Here is a 16,201-nt window from a genome sequence, read left to right on the forward strand (position 1 = left end):
AAAGTCACAGAGAACAACAGAAAAATGTTTCACCATTTAGCAGAACAAAGAGTAATGAAATAAATGATTTTTTTTTTTTGGGGGGGGGGGGGGAGGGGGGGGGAATAAGAAAACACTAGATAAAGAAAAGAGAAAGGACATGAAAAATTCACCCAAACTTTTATATTGGTTTCTGTAGATACAGTAACACCATTAGGACTAATACAGATTTCTCAAGTGGGTGTTTGGCTGCGGTTTTTATTTTTCCCAAGCACATCATCTAGAAAATAATATTGGTTATCTGCTTGACTATGTACCTGGGTCTGCAAAGGCAATAAAGATCCCAAGCATGCACCCTGGACACCTCCTCATGCAAATGACTTGCTCAAGACTAGCACTGTATTTTTGCATACTGCCCAAGGACAGGGCCAGTGCATGGCACTGAAATATGTAAACCTTTTCCATGTAGCAACACAGAAGCACTGCATCATTTCCAGAACTAGCCTCTACAACTCAGCCCATGGTGCCACCACTAACCACATCATCAGGCAGGTTTTATTGAAGGAGAAGTAGCAGGACTAGATTGAGCCAAGCAATCAGCCAGCCTAAGGCACACACATGTGGCAATGAGGGCAGTTCCAGCTACATATTAGGAAAAATACGGTCATGAGGAAGGTGGTTGAACACTGAACAGTGATGCTCTGTTGTCCTTGGGGATAGTCCAACCCCAACCAAACGTAACACTGAGCAAACTGACAAAACTTTGAAGCTGGATCTAAGTTTGAGGTTGGCCCTGCTTTGAGCAGGGGGCCAGACCAAATGGCTTCCAGAGGTCCCTTCCACCTCCGTGTGTTCTCTCTTTCTGTTCCATATCACAGTTTCAGGGAAAAGTGAGAGGTGGAGGGAAACAGTTTATTCTCCAAATACTCTGCAGCTTTAAAGCAGAGTGATTCAAAAGGTCAGATTATTAGTTGGGGAAGGGAAAGAAATGTCATGTTCCACTTTCATTACCGCCCACTGTAGCTTCACAGTTGGCTGATACAAATATGAAGAGTTAGATAGAAGCTTAGTCCTGAGCTTCTGCTGCCAGTGTTGCCTGTCCTACTTGGTTATCCATCAGAGATGTTGATAGCACAATCATACAGTCCAGCTGCCATCTTAGATCATTCACCATCTCCCTTTTTTATGTGTTTATGACTGACCATATGAGCAGTGTATTAGCATTGCCAGTGCTAGTGTCAGAAAATGTCTAGAATGCCAGAAACAATTAGTGATTGGATGCAGTGAAGAGTTCATATTGCTGCAGCTGGAAATGCTGTGCTATATTACCTTGGTGGGTAGCAAGGTGTGAGACCACCAGCAGGGAGCCTCCCTGACTTTGGGCAGCAAAACTTGCCAACTAACAGGGGAAAGATGGATTCTGTCCTCATTATGAAGTTGTAGCTTTTTTGTTTCAGTGGTTAGTGAAAAGTAGGGTAGCATGTCACCCATAAGCCACAGGCTTAAGCTGCTATAAACCCATAAGCTGCTATGAACATTCCCACACTCAGCACTTCTAAGAACTGTCAAAACCTAAAGGTAACAACATCCTCACAGCACAATTACTGCTTAAATCAGCCCAAACTGGTGATGGCTTTTGTGAACACTCACAAAAACTTGACCCCAGAAAGGCAAGGCAATGATCCTGCAGCATCAACTGTATGGCAACAGACAACTAAAGGGTTTGCTCTTGTCCCAGATAGATTTCTATACATTACAACTTCCATACATAAAGAGTGTTGTGACCTGGGACTCAGCATTACTGAGATGCCAGCCAAGCACCTCCTGGTCTGCTGTAGCTTTCAAATGCTGCAAACAACATAATTGCTTTGTTTGCTTTTGTCCATGCTGCCCATTGCCTTCACCACAATGTTTACATTTAAGAGGCACTATGAGGTGCAAATATATACAGTTGTAATTCAAGAACAACAAACTACAAAACCAGTAAGACTGCCTGATGGACCCATGAGGGGATGCACCATGCACTTGACAACAGAACTACATTTAAAGGGCAGCAATTGTTTTCTTTTAAAACAAATGCAAAACCTACTTACAGTTTTTTTTAAAAAGTATGTGAGAGCATCCTGTGTCCAGTTTCCCGTGCCTGTGTCTTCAAAGACAGGTCTTAACTGTGCTACAAAAACTGTATAAGGGGAAATCCATACATATGAAGAGTGTCAATGCTGCTATGGCTCATTGAGATAACGCTGCTACAAAGGAACTTGAGCAAAACGTACTTTAGGACATAACTAAATGACTGCAGCTCTCTTAGCAATACCAAATTCACCTTTGACCAGCATGCTTGTGGACCAGCACATTTATTTATACAGAAGAGAGTAACTGTTTAAGTTATTAAACCCATTGGAGAGGCTGAATAAATACCTAAGTGACTAGGTCTATGCTACCATGACTGGATGATCTGGATGAAGGGGTAGAGTCAGTCATCAGCAAGTTTGCAGATGACACAAAGTTGGGGGCAGATGTTAGTCAGTTAGAGGGTAGAAAGGCTCTGCAGAGGGACCTTGACCGACTGGTCAGATGGGCAGAGTCCAATGGGATGTCATTCAACAAGTCCAAGTGCCGAGTGCTGCACTTTGGCTACGGCAATCCCATGCAGAGCTACAGGCTGGGGTCGGAGTGGCTGGAGAGCTCCCAAACAGAGAGGGACCTGGGGGTGCTGATCGACAGCCACCTGAATATGAGCCAACAGTGTGCCCAGGTGGCCAGGAGGGCCAATAGCATCCTGGCCTGCATTAGGAATAGTGTGGCCAGCAGGAGCAGGGAGGTCATAGTGCCCCTGTACTCTGCTCTGGTTAGGTCACACCTTGAGTCCTGTGTCCAGTTCTGGGCCCCTCAGTTTAAGAAAGACATCGAAACACTTGAACGTGTCCAGAGAAGGGCAACAAGGCTGGTGAGAGGCCTTGAACACAAGCCCTATGAGGAGAGGTTGAGGGAGCTGGGATTGTTTACCCTGGAGAAGAGGAGGCTCAGGGGTGACCTCATTGCCCTCTACAACTACCTGAAAGGTGGTTTTAGCCAGGAAGGGGTTGGCCTCTTCTCCCAGGCAACCAACACCAGAACAAGGGGACACAGTCTCAAGCTGCGCCAGGGGAGGTTTAGACTCGAGGTGAGGAGAAAGCTCTTCACCGAGGGAGTCATTCGTCATTGGAACGGGTTGCCCAGGGAGGTGGTTGAGTCATCGACCCTGGAGGCATTCAAGGGGAGATTGGACGTGGCACTTGGTGACATGGTCTAGGCATGGGGTCTGTGTTGATAGGTTGGACTCGATGATCCTCGGGGTCCTTTCCAACCTAAGCGATACTGTGATACTGGATGTGGTAGTTTAAGCTTTGGGTACTTCTGCTACTTGAAGTCACTGCAAAACATCTAAAGCTCAATGAAGACTGCAGGCAATTACTTCTACACGTTCCCTATTCTCAGCACATGAGGAATTCCATGTAAAAATGGTTTGTTTTTTTCAAACCTGCTTTTAGGCAAAAAGCAGTTTGCTAGATCACAGGCACAACTCTCAGAAACTTGCAGATTTGAGTTCAGTACCGGGAATCCAGCAATTCATAACTAAGCTGTGCAATTCAAATAAAACGATTCCCAGGTGTTCTGGAAGTCAACAAGAAGTGAGCTAATGTAAAGAGAGATAAGTTGGTGTCCCCTCAAAGGTTTCTCTCTTGGAAAAAGAAAAGTGAAATATAATGAAAAGCTGGGTACCAGTTCCATGATCCACACCTCAACAGTAGAAAAGGTACCTGGTTCATCAAGACTGCTCCAGTTTGAAGTACTTTTGCTAGGTCAAAAGTGTCTGGCTTCAGATATTTTGGATTCTGTTATTTAAGTTCTGTTGCAAAAAATTAAAAGCTCTTGCTTCAGATAAAATGCTTCCATTTTTATCTTAACAGCTTGAAAAGCCAACGCTACACTTTTCAAATTAAACTAGTATGGCAGTAACACAAAATCCCTGCTGAGCCTGAAGATCTGTTAATGTTTTTCAGGGAAGTCAAACATCAGGAGAGAAATCGACACCGAGGCTGCACATAATGCTGATTTTAAATAGGCAATGCAAGCTTCAAACAATTAGAGACTATTCCACTTCAATTAATCAAGGAATAAATGATTGCAGACCACTAAAAACTTTTAAGAACTCATTTGGATCACTTCAAACTTCTCTGACTAGTTGATAATTAGCAATTATTCCAAGCTTTAAATGTAACTGTGATTATGCAACTACGTGCACAGCTTGAGCAAGGAAACGAATCCACGCTCCTGACCTCCCCTATCTCATGTTGCAGTGGCTACCTACAGCACATTTTCTTGTTTTTAAAGTCTGTCTACTCATTCTTCCCACTTCATTTTTCAAACAGCTAAAGAAATAATGAAAAACCAAAACAAAACAACAAAGCCCAAGGAGATCAATCAACAGGCTTGTGTTCTATTACACTGACTCTGGGGTTTGAAACACAAATGGCTCAAAACGTCTCGGTTCTTATTTTCTGTTTAACAAACAATGATTTCTGTCTCTATCACTAATGGAGCCTGAAATTAAAATGGATTTTTAGTTGAGCTCCTGTTCATACACTAGTGTCATCATCGATACCAGCCTCACTCGAGGAATGAGATTTATCTCAGCTAACCATTACATGGAGCCAAGCTGCTTAGAAAAAGCACCAGGCATATTCCCAGGAGTCCCACAAAGAGAACCAAACATCAGGGTTACATAAAGTTTGAGAGTCCCTAGGACCTCACTCTGATCTTATAAACCTAAAATTAGGTCAACTTTCGAATCAAACCCTCTCAGCTACCGAAAGCAAAGGCTTAGCCACTGCAATTAGGGTTAAATCCTCACACAGCTTCAGTTTCTCAAACACCTTAAGCACACTGGAAGCATTCACACCCACTTGTACAATGGAGAACCTCAAAAGTGCACCACAAGCAATGCTGTCGTTCTGCCACAAATTGCTGCCAAATACTGCATTATTTTCAGAGTAACTTGCCTAAAGCCAATGGCACAGGGTAAAAAACCTAGTCTAGGAAAGGTGTCTGTATCGAGCTTGTTCAGTCACCACTTCCTGAGACCTCGCAGTCAGTGCAGAAGATACAGCACAATTCTTTTTACAAATACCACATAATCTGAGCATTTTAGAAACAGCTATTCCATCTCTAATGTATGGGAGTGTCTGCATCTCTCTAAATGTAGAGCTGTCTAAAAACCATAATAATCCCCAAAAAAAACCCCATATAGTCTTTGAAATGTTACAGAGGAAATAAAACGGGGGGGGGGGGGGGGGGGGGGGAGCAAACAAGTTTAAATCCTACCTGTGGGTGTTTTTTTTTTCCACAAATAAGAATCATAAGAATCTTTAGAGAACCACTCTCCTCCCTCCCCCATCATCTACCATTTAGTAATGAGAGCATTCCCTCTCTGTACCTAGGGCACATAATCATTTTAGATCTATTTGGCATCAGAAAATGAAAGGACTGGAACAAAATCAGCAAGATAACATCAAAGCCAAATTAAATAGCTAGCTGTATTCTAGTGAATACAAAATGACCTCAAATACAGACTTTCAACACCTTTTCTACATATTGTTTACAAGCTCTTGACACACATTTATGGCCCAAATTGTCCTTCTACAAATTAAGGAAGGTACTTATTTTGCTTATAAGACCTGAAGAAAATCAGTAAGGACATGAATATATGCAGCTTTTACCTGCCTACAAAACTGTTAAATTCTCTTAATAACCTGTGAGATTTCTACAGAAAAAGTTTATACAGCAAGACAACACTGAAAGAAAAGTTACAATGACATGAGAGAAGTTTATCCCAACCCAGAACATACATAAAGAGAAGAAACATTCTAAAATCATTCCATTGTATGTTATTGTTCCTAATGGCCTGGTTTGAAGAATTTAATCCAGGACACACCTCCTTTCTCCAAAAGAGGTTGATGAGGTTAATGCAAGGATAGCTACACAGCTGTTAAGAGCATATCATTTGAAAGCATGTTATAAAAAGAAACTGACTTTCCAGGGGCAAAATATTTTACCAATATTGTCTAACATTCTCCATCAACCTAAGCAGTTTACCATGGGATTACAAGAAGATTAGTGAAATGCATCATATAAAAAACTCCCAAACCCTCCCCAACAGATTTTGACACAGTGACAGCCAGCAAGGAGGAGAAACATGAAAAATCTGGAAAAAACCAACAAACTTGGAGCCTTTTTAATCATGCCTGAGTCTTCACATCATCATATTTTTATATTGTCATTAATACAGCAGCTTCTGTACATTGTAATAATAGGAAAAAAAATAATTCAATTAAAATCCTATCTCACATTATCAGCACTTAGTAGCTCAATAAAATATTATTAGCTGAATATAGCAAAATCCTACTTAATTAGGAACAGAGGACTGAAAAGAACCACCAAGGGCAATTGAATCCAGTTCCTTGCTCCTGTTGGCGACCATGACACAATTCTTTTCAGAAGGTCGTATTAAAATCCCTTGGTTTCTTGGGCTGCTAAACTCTTTGGGAGTCTATTCCAGGACAACTATCTTTAACCTGCAATTTTCATCCTCAACTTACTAACAACAAATATACACCGATTTGTCCTGGGATTAACACACCATGAAGTGCTTCTGAGACACAAATGTCACTAGCAGCACCGTAAGTGAAAAAGAAAACAAAATACACGAGAGAATTAAAAAGTGTAAGTAGTGCTGAAAAAAACCAGACTGGATTTTAAATGTGCAGCAGTAGTTTTCAGGTACTCCATGAAAAATATCTTCAGAATCTGTCAAGCAGTTCCAACAGTGACAGAGCACAAGAGTAGTAAAGGAATAAACAAGCAGAGGATAAAAGCAAGAGGTTGTATATCAGACAGGTAATTTGCAATTCTGAACTTGCTGCGGAAAAGAACAAACAAAAGTTCCAGAGCTTTCATTTAAAATAATTAGAGGTTAATATGCTCTTCATTATCTTTTAATTTGATTTTAGGATAGCAGAACTTAGTGACAAATCTAAAGCACATTATCCAAAAGACTTCGGGTTCCTTCAACCATGTCAAGGGGACCCACAGCTCAGAAGAACCAAAGTGACAAGAAGCTTCACACTGTGTTGGAGGGTTGGAAACCTCTCCACTTTGGGAGTTCCGTTCACCAACATTTGCTGGATGAAGTGGCTGTTCCTTTGACCATGTAGGTTGCTAAAGAAATTACAAAACACTGCAAAACTACACAGATAATGGCAGTGGTCACAGATACCTTCACCTTAAAAAAATTAATCCTTTTTTTAAATACCAAAAGCTCCCTCACATCCTTCAGCTTCTGGGGTTTAAAACTTCCTGTATTAAAGGCTGGGATGAATTTCCACTTGCATTTAACAGTGGAAACTACACAGACAATAATTAAGTTTTCCAGTTCAATCCTGCCTTAGTCTTCTTACATCATGTATTTAAAGATATTAATAGAGGCCCTAAAAATAAGCACAGCCAGGAGAGATACCTAATACTCACCAAAACGCAGTCAAGGGGACGAGCGCCGCAGCTATTTTTAGCAAGAATAAAACTTTTCTTTTCTATAGGAGTTCAAAGACTAATTAATTCTAGAGGAAAATGAGAGGGTTGAAAAGAAAGTACATTCAAACATGTTACAACTGGCTGGCATCTGGCGGGGTTTGTACCTCACCTCCCAGGCACATGGCCTTCACGTAGGAGAACACCGGTTTTGGAATCACTCATTTGCAAGGTTTGCTGCATTTAAATTGTGAAATCTATCACTTCTAGGCTCCCCAGCAAAAGCATCAAAGAGGAGGAGAAATTACAGTTGCAATTAAAAATAAATTTAGCTAGAAACCTAAATATAAATATATTTAAACTTTATATAGATGGAAGTGGCATATCAGTGCTCCACAGGGTCAAAACCAGTGCCTCATCACTAAAATCAAACACAAATCTTTACTTCTAAACACTTTAAAGGCTTTGATGCTATTTAAAATTAAAATATAGACTCAAGAAATCATTTCAGTGTTATGAACAACAATATTTGGGGGGGGAAATGTTGAAGTTTCTTCTAATGTGATTCAAGTTTGATGGCATCACGATTTCACATGGATCTGGAGTTTTAAATGCTGTAATTATACAATAACTTGAACATAAATGAGCTCTGAAAGAGTAAAAAAAGATGATCCGTGACAGCACTTGGTTTAACCAATTTAACTTGAAAGGCAACCGGTGAGTTTATCCCTGAGATCTGAGCACAGAATGAAAACTTGGGGATAGGGAACTCATTATTGGATTATCTTCTCATATAAATGAGTATTCTGCAGCAAATTTCTGAAGCATTTTGAAGACTAAGTGAGCTTCAACAACACTTAGTGATGAATTTAAGCACCTCGCACCTAAGCTTCTGTGAAGAACTAAGACAACAGAAAAATAAATCCTAGCAGGAACAGACTTTGGGATCTTTTCCACAAGCAGAATGATATCAACAGAGAAATAAAACCAGAGTTGCTTCCTTCACACCAGTGTGCAAGCATCACATTTCTGACAGTTTCTTAAAGGGATTCTTTGGAGACTGTTTCTTGATAAGTACAAAATTTTCACCAAAAAACATTGTTCACAAAAGCAAGCTTCAGTGTACAGCTGTTGTTACCACTGCTATTGAACTAAGAAATCTCCAGCTGCCACAGCATTCTTGAAGGATAACTGACAGAATAACTGACAGAGGAGGAAAGAAAGGAAAAAATTCACACGAGAAGAAATTCAAGGGGCAGTATTCAAACAAAGTATTGTGGAGAATGCATACTCCAGGCAAATATTTAATGATTTCCAGCAAGTAGCACCTCTGAGAGGGTTCACAGGAATGAAACAAAAGGTTTTAAACGATCTTTTAATTCCTTTTACACTTTCAATAATGGGACATGTAACCCTGTAAAATAATCCACTGAAACTCATAAATGAGGAAGAAGTACAAGATGACACACTGAGATAATGCTTGTTCAGAACTATCTGCACAGAAAAAAACATTCCAAGTCCCAAGGAGAATTTATCTGGTACCAAGATGAGGCTGGCACTATCCATATTCCTTAGTTAATTATTACTCAAGCATACTAACTAGTGTCTGGGGGAGGTGGAGTGGTTTGCTCCACATCTTCCAGTGCAAGACACTCAAAGTCTTATCACTTAAAACACAAAGTGTTTCCCTTGGCAGAGGTGTTTGACTGGAAAGAGTGAGAAGAAATTCTCCCTTAAATCTAAACATGGTATGGCTCTAAAGTGTTAGTTTCCAAGTACTTTATTCAAGTAAGAGAAACAAATTAGATTTTAAGTAGAGTGCTCACTTTTCAGGTTTTTATCCGTTCTTAAAGGAATAAAAGCAAAGCAACCAAGGGCTGCGTGTAATGCTGCTCAAAGCACCATAAGCAGCGCTAAGAACTGATCGTGCCTGATCCAGGCCTGGACACACTCAGGTATCCCCAGCAGAGCAACCCACAGAGCAAGGGCCAGCACAGAGTGACTGCCAGACAGCTACTCTGCTTCTCAGACAGGTTCTACAGCTTGAGTGCTGTGCTGCCAGAGCTACGCTGATACTGATACCTGTACTACCTGATAAGGTCAAAATGCATCTAGACAAGATGCAATCCCACAGGAAATGCAGAGCTCACACTTGAGTGCCTCTCCTAGCCTCGGCTCTCAACTGCAAACAGGAAACAGCACAGCAGCATTTCATCAGCAAGGCTTGAAGGGAGTCTTAAAGTCAGGGATTCTTTCCTATCACATTAATCTTCTATTACTATCAAGTATTTCAGATATATCTAACACATACAGCAAATAAACTGCATTTATGATAGAGCACGAAGCAGCTCACAGAATCCCTTACTCTAATAAACAACCAAACACAGGCCTGTCAAACTTTAACCATGGTCCAATATATTAAACACCCCACGGAGAGTGCCAGAGCTTTCCTACATTGCACATCATAAAAGTTAACTCTTCTTCATAAGATAGCTGTAAATCAGAGGCTGTAACGTCACAACCTGCAGGGCAGGGTAGGGGTTCCCAGGTTATTTTTAGTCCAGACCAGCTGACTGCTGTAGTTTGGAGTGTGATTTGTTGAGAGGAACAGAAGAAAATGAATCTGACAGCAAAGGAGGGAAAAATACAGAGGTCACACAGAACTACATTATAAATGGATTTCCAATTATAATATTATTAAATGACTACATTTAGCATTTAAAGAATCATAAAACTGCTTCAGAATACAGTTCTAAAATAGTCTATGCATGCTAAAGTGACTCCAAGAGAAAAAGCAAAACAATAAGAGCTTAAGAACCTGCCATTTACTAGTGGCATTTTAGATGCAAATACTGTCATATGAGGCTTGAAGGAAATTAAACATCACAAACTACATTTTACTTGTGGCTAATAATAGAGAGAGAGAAAAAGTAATGGTTTCCTTAAAAGCTCAATATGAACTAGAAAGAAATACTTCATCTCAAATAATGAAATGCATAGTGAAAAAAATTGGTGAAACATAAACCTGGAATTTTTCAAATACAAGCAAAACAGCATCCTGTGGAAGCTGTAGTTTCATGGAATGCATCCCCTCAAAATCTGACATTCAAATTGTTCTTAAAAAACATAGAAGACCTGTACCAAAGTGTAAGCCTCACTGTTGGTATCCTCCAGGAGCTGTCCTGAGGGAGGATGCCCAGACTGGTTCCCAGCTCTCCTGTTTATACCATCTGTCCTCTGCCAAGGCTCCTCCTGTTCTCCCATCTCTGTTGTTTCTCCTTCCCTTCTCCTACATTCTCACAAGAGTAACTACCACAATGGCATAAATTGAGGGCGGGTAAAGTCTTGCCAAGTACAAATCCCTTCCAGGACGGGAGAGAAGAGAATTAGCCCACACAAATTCCACCCCAGAAGCTGGCACTATGTGGGTTCCAGAGGCAGGGTTGGGCAAGCCAAGGCTGAACTCTCTGCCCCCTTGCTCCAAGATCCAGCACAGCCCTGCAAGGACGCAGGCTGGCATGCAAGCAGTTGCCTTCTCCAAGGCAAGCTTGAGAGCTGCTAAACTAGAAAGAATCTGACTCAAACTGAGGTCAAAAAAGGAGCTGAAGTTGAGAAAGGTGTTCCAGGATGAAAGAAATTATGTCAGAAAGTGCAAATACACTTTTAGAACTCCTAGGATTTTAGAGCTATGTTATATGCCGCATTTTCAGTACACCTCTATGTCATTCCATGAGCTTCAGATAAGGAAACAACCCAAAGCTGGTGATAGCATGCTGGATTTGTTGCTATCTGCAGAAATCTGATACTATAAATACTTTCTCCAGGCTTTTTAAGATGCAGCTGTACCAAGTTTCCACCCAAATCAAAATCGCTGACATCAATTTACTGCCTCATTGTCTGTTCCAAAGGTTGTGACAGTAGCCCACCACCATCCCATCTTTTTCCCCTCTGAAGACATCCTCATCAGACATTTTAATCTTATTATCTTTAAAGATGGAACACCATCTGCAACAGTTGCAGTTCTTCTCTCCTAGTGATGATAACAAGATTGTTAGCATGACTGAATAAAATTGTACTCTATTAAGCATGACCCAAAACCAGTGCCAGGCTCTAGATGGAGGATTCTGTATTTCAGGAATACAATACAAACCACACTCTAACCTCTGATATGTGTGCCTGTTTAGCCCTTACACAAACCTTTCAGGTGCAAACAGTGGTTTAACAAAGCCAGGGCAGCAGACACTATTGGTATCCATAAAACTTTGCCAGAAAATCACAGATCCACATGGATTTCCTAAGATAAATTTGGATTTCCTAAGCTAAATTCTGCGATGGACCAAAACTGAGGAAGCACAGCACTGACTTTCCAACCTAAACACACAAAATCTTCTAACTGTCAGATCAGGATTTCAATTTACACCTGGTAAGCAAGTGATAAAATGACAATAATGAAGCAGCAACAAGCTTGGGGCTGGCACGAGCAGGGCTGTTGCAGTTTACAGAAACTCATTACAGACCTGAATTAATGCCAGCTAAAGAAGTGATCTTAGGAAGAGATTACTTGGGAGCAAGCAGCCATTGAGAAAGGTATCCATTATACATTTTTTCTCAATTAAACAACCCCTGAGTCATGCAGTGTCCTACGGAAGACAGAAGAGGTTTAGAAGAGAATGCACTTCCCCGTCCCAAAGCTGCATGGCAGAGTCAGATAACAGAACTCATTCTTCAGGTACAACCAGTTATAAAAATAATTCCTCACTGAAAGCCCAAATTAACTCATTCTGCTTCTAGACAATGACCTCCTTTATAATATTCTGCTTGACAGAAATCACAACTTCCCACCAGCCAAGAAACCCCACACCACCTTCTGCAGAGTAACGAGCAAGGGCAAAACCCAGGAGAAGCTCTGATCAAGCAGCACTTTACAGACTGCTCTGCATTGTACCGTGCTGTTCTTACAGTGACTCATCCTTTAATATTCAAACTCCTCATGACAAGGATTCTTGTAAAGCATAAACACATCTTTGCACAAGACTCTGTAAGACAATGTTGAGAAACAAACAAACAGAGAGTCCTGTCTTGCGTCTTTATGTTATGTTCTCAGTTCTGACACAATCTGTGTAACCTGAGCGCTGTTAAATATCACTGCTTCCCTGTCAGATAGAGACAATGACAGTCAACCATGCAAATGAGACTCAGTATGATGGCATTTTTAATCTTTTGGAAAGCCTTAAATCAATGGCAAATGCGGAGTGTTCCTGTCTGAAGGCAACAGTTAGAAAAACCAAAGGCCTTTTTAGTTTGGAGAACCATGAGCATGTTATCTGCAAGTCCACAGGTGAAGCGAAAGCCTGAGGATGTGCATAAACAGGTAACAAGCAAAACTGTAACATCTGGAGCCCTGATAAACTGTTGCCTTTTAAACTTACTAGTAATAAGCAAAAGGTTGTGCTATCAGAGATATTGGCATTCCCTCAGGAGACAGCATGAAGTTTTTTTTTAACCCTAGAAGAAAACACCAACCGCACCAATGGCTTTTTCCACAAGAATAACCTGGAGGCACAGGCACAATTTTATAAAACACACTTGTTTACTGCATTCCAGAGAGAGCTCAGAGCGTCCCAGCAACACAAAAGCCATTTTGGACACAGCTGTTTCAAAGCTGAGCAAGCTTTGACATTTCAAATTGTTCAATAGCATCTTTGTGTAAACTCATCTCACGAGATAACTTGACAAATAAGACAGAGGGAGAGGCTTCCACATCCCAACTCGACTCAAAAGCAAGCACTTAAAGCCAGCACTGACTAATTTTAGCACTATTCTGCAGATACTACACGTGCTAAATAGCAACCAGTGTTCTACTTCTCCTAAAACCAAGGCCCAAAATCTGCATTAGCAGAAAGATTTATTTCTATTTTCAGTCTGAAATTGTTGAAGGATTCATTACCACAAGTGCTGAAAGAAGCCTGACATTTTCTCCCATGCTAAGGAGTAAAGAGGAACTCATTATCTGCCTTCAGGGTTCCCACTTCAAGTGCCACATCAACACTTTGCAATGTCCTGGTGCTGTAATTGCCACCAGGCTTTTAAGAACAGGTAAGTGAGGCTTGTGGCACTTGTGCAGAGTGTTAGGTGGGTAGGAAAGAAAAGCCTGGGAGTACTTGCATCAGGGCTACATGATAGGCAACCTCAGAAGGAGGACATGCTGTTACAGAACACAGCAGGGCATCCATTTCTAAGAGCAGACATGTGGCCTTGCAAAGTATCCTCATGGCAACATGGATTATGCCATTAAAGCAAATTAATAAAATATCAAAGTTGAGGGCTAAGCAAATGTTAAAGGGTTGATTCACCGTCTTAATGCTGCCTTTTGCATGCAGGAATCAAGCAACAGTCCTTCAAAAACAAGGAGACAACAAACCTAATGAAGTCGAAGCTACATCTAGAGTGAAAAGCAACCAAACTCTGCAAGTTTTAACCCTTGGAAAGCCAAATATGCACTTTGGCTTCAGCCCACCAACCTGCACACAGGCACAATTCAAACTGACAGAAAACCTGAACAAACTGCAGAATTCACTTCTGCAATAGCAGGGGAAACAAAACATTTGGAGAGGAGCCACACAAACCCAAGTCCAACTAGGTCTGCTTGGCTTTCTGAAAAGAATGCATTCACATGGCCCACACTCCCTTGTTTAGCACAGCTGTTTCTAAAGCCACTCCCCAGTCTAGTAATGTTTTTCCCATCCTATTTCACAAAAGACTTAAACATCTTTCCAACAGATGTGTTTTGTACTTCAGTAATTTCATGATATTTCCTGATGACTGGTTAACACAAAAGCTGTAGCTGGTTGATCCAAAGATTGCATCTGTTACCCTGCATCTCACCATCAGGTCATAATGAATTTCTGACTGCTGAAAGAGATACCACAGATTAATAAATTCCTCTATTTTTATGCCTCAACCTAGGGACAAATAATTTGTCCATGCAAGAAGAGCTAGAATTAAGGGTTCTGTTTGCTTTGTTTTTTAAATAAGCTGTATCAAGGAAGAAAACCACCATAAAAAGCCCAACTCACATATTTCCTTATCAGCATTACAGACAGCAACACAGAAAATGCCTCTTGATCATTTTCTCAAGCAAGATGATTCTCTTTCCCATCACCCATTCCATTTCTGTCATCCTCAGTTTAATTGAGTACATCAAATAACACGCATGGAAGATGTTATTCACCCTAAAACTCAGTAGTAATTACAGACAGAACTTGCTTCAAGGAGCAAGTTTCTTCTACCACAACACACACTGCAGAGGCACCATCTGAGCTTTCTTTACACTCAGCTGAACAATTACCCAATTACCTATGAAGTGAGGAGGGTTTACCTGCTGAGAACAAGCTTTAAGTGTATCAGATTCTGCTCCATTGATTAACTGTTTTCTAAAGTAAGAGGGAGGGGGGATGAAAACAAAAAATCATCCCTGTATCATTAGGCCTAGGAGAAGACAGTTTGCTGAGAAACACAGGAGTGCTGTAGGCTTTGCCTAACAGGATCAATGCACAGGGGATGAAATTGTTCTGTGAGTTACTTAGGAAGTTAAGAGTTGCTTCTCCTCACTACTGCTGCTTAATTATTGTTAGGAGAGAAGTGCGTGTCACAAGAAATCTTTTCTGCATTCGACCACTCTCTCCTGACAAGGTTGTATTCTACCCACTGAATGTTTCAGGTGGCTCTGTCTTTACATACAGCCAGAATGTGCATAATTTACATGATATCAACTATTCATAGCACAGAGTATTTTCATGTAAAATTTATCATGCTATTAGACTGAAATTTCAGTACCAAGCTCAAGCAAATAATTTCCACTTAAAAAAACCCCACATATGGCAAGTGACAGGATAATACGTGCATGTATCACCACATCTTGTCTCTCTAGGTTACTAAACCTTCTGTATCAAGGGCATCTTACTTTACCTAAATATTAATGCAGAATTCTGCATAATGTGAAGCTTCAGTTATTCAGGGAATCACTGCACTGCACTACAAATAAAAATAAGTATTAAAGCCTAAACTATTAACTACAGATTAAGGTCAGATCCCAACAGTTGTTTCATACAGAACAACGTCACAGATAGACGTTCATTGACCGGATACTGATCCGGTCATACAAAGCAGCTTGCAAGATTCAGGCTTTGAAATATTACGAACATTTATTGGCTCAACAGGAACCCAATCCTACACTCTCACAAAGAGTATCCCTGACTGCAGAACTGATATGAACTGTCTTTTGGATGTTCTGGAAATACATCAGTGATGCTACCTGCTGGCCAGCCTAGTTTCTGTTCTCCGCGCTTCACATTTGATGGTTCTAAAATTAACCCTGCTGATTTTATCACCAATTTCCTTTTCACTTTGCCATGTTAAATGTCAAATGATCTGTATGTCTGACACTGCCCTTTTAATTATTACAACAAAAGCTTAAAAATGAGACCACAGCCACTCCCCCGCCCCTTCAAAGCACAGCTCAGTAAAACCTAGGCAGTGGGGAGAACTCAAAGGTCAATATTTGCATAAGTTGAATAAAAGCCAAGGAAGAGCAAGAATTATTAAAAATTTAATTCTACAGTAAGTTCTATGCTTAGTAGTCTTCCTAATGTAT

General features: G+C 40.7%; 1 protein-coding gene across 3 annotated transcripts in view; it reads right to left on the bottom strand.

Annotated features, from left to right (window-relative positions):
* Window positions 1–16,201, bottom strand: part of PRKCA (protein kinase C alpha) — a 158,076-nt gene that overhangs the window by 124,882 nt on the left and 16,993 nt on the right. The gene's annotated exons all lie outside the window — the stretch shown is intronic.

This window comes from Melanerpes formicivorus, unplaced genomic scaffold (assembly GCF_026170545.1).
Source record: "Melanerpes formicivorus ecotype bairdi unplaced genomic scaffold, bMelFor1.0.p_v2 SCAF_21, whole genome shotgun sequence".
Lineage (NCBI taxonomy): Eukaryota > Metazoa > Chordata > Aves > Piciformes > Picidae > Melanerpes > Melanerpes formicivorus.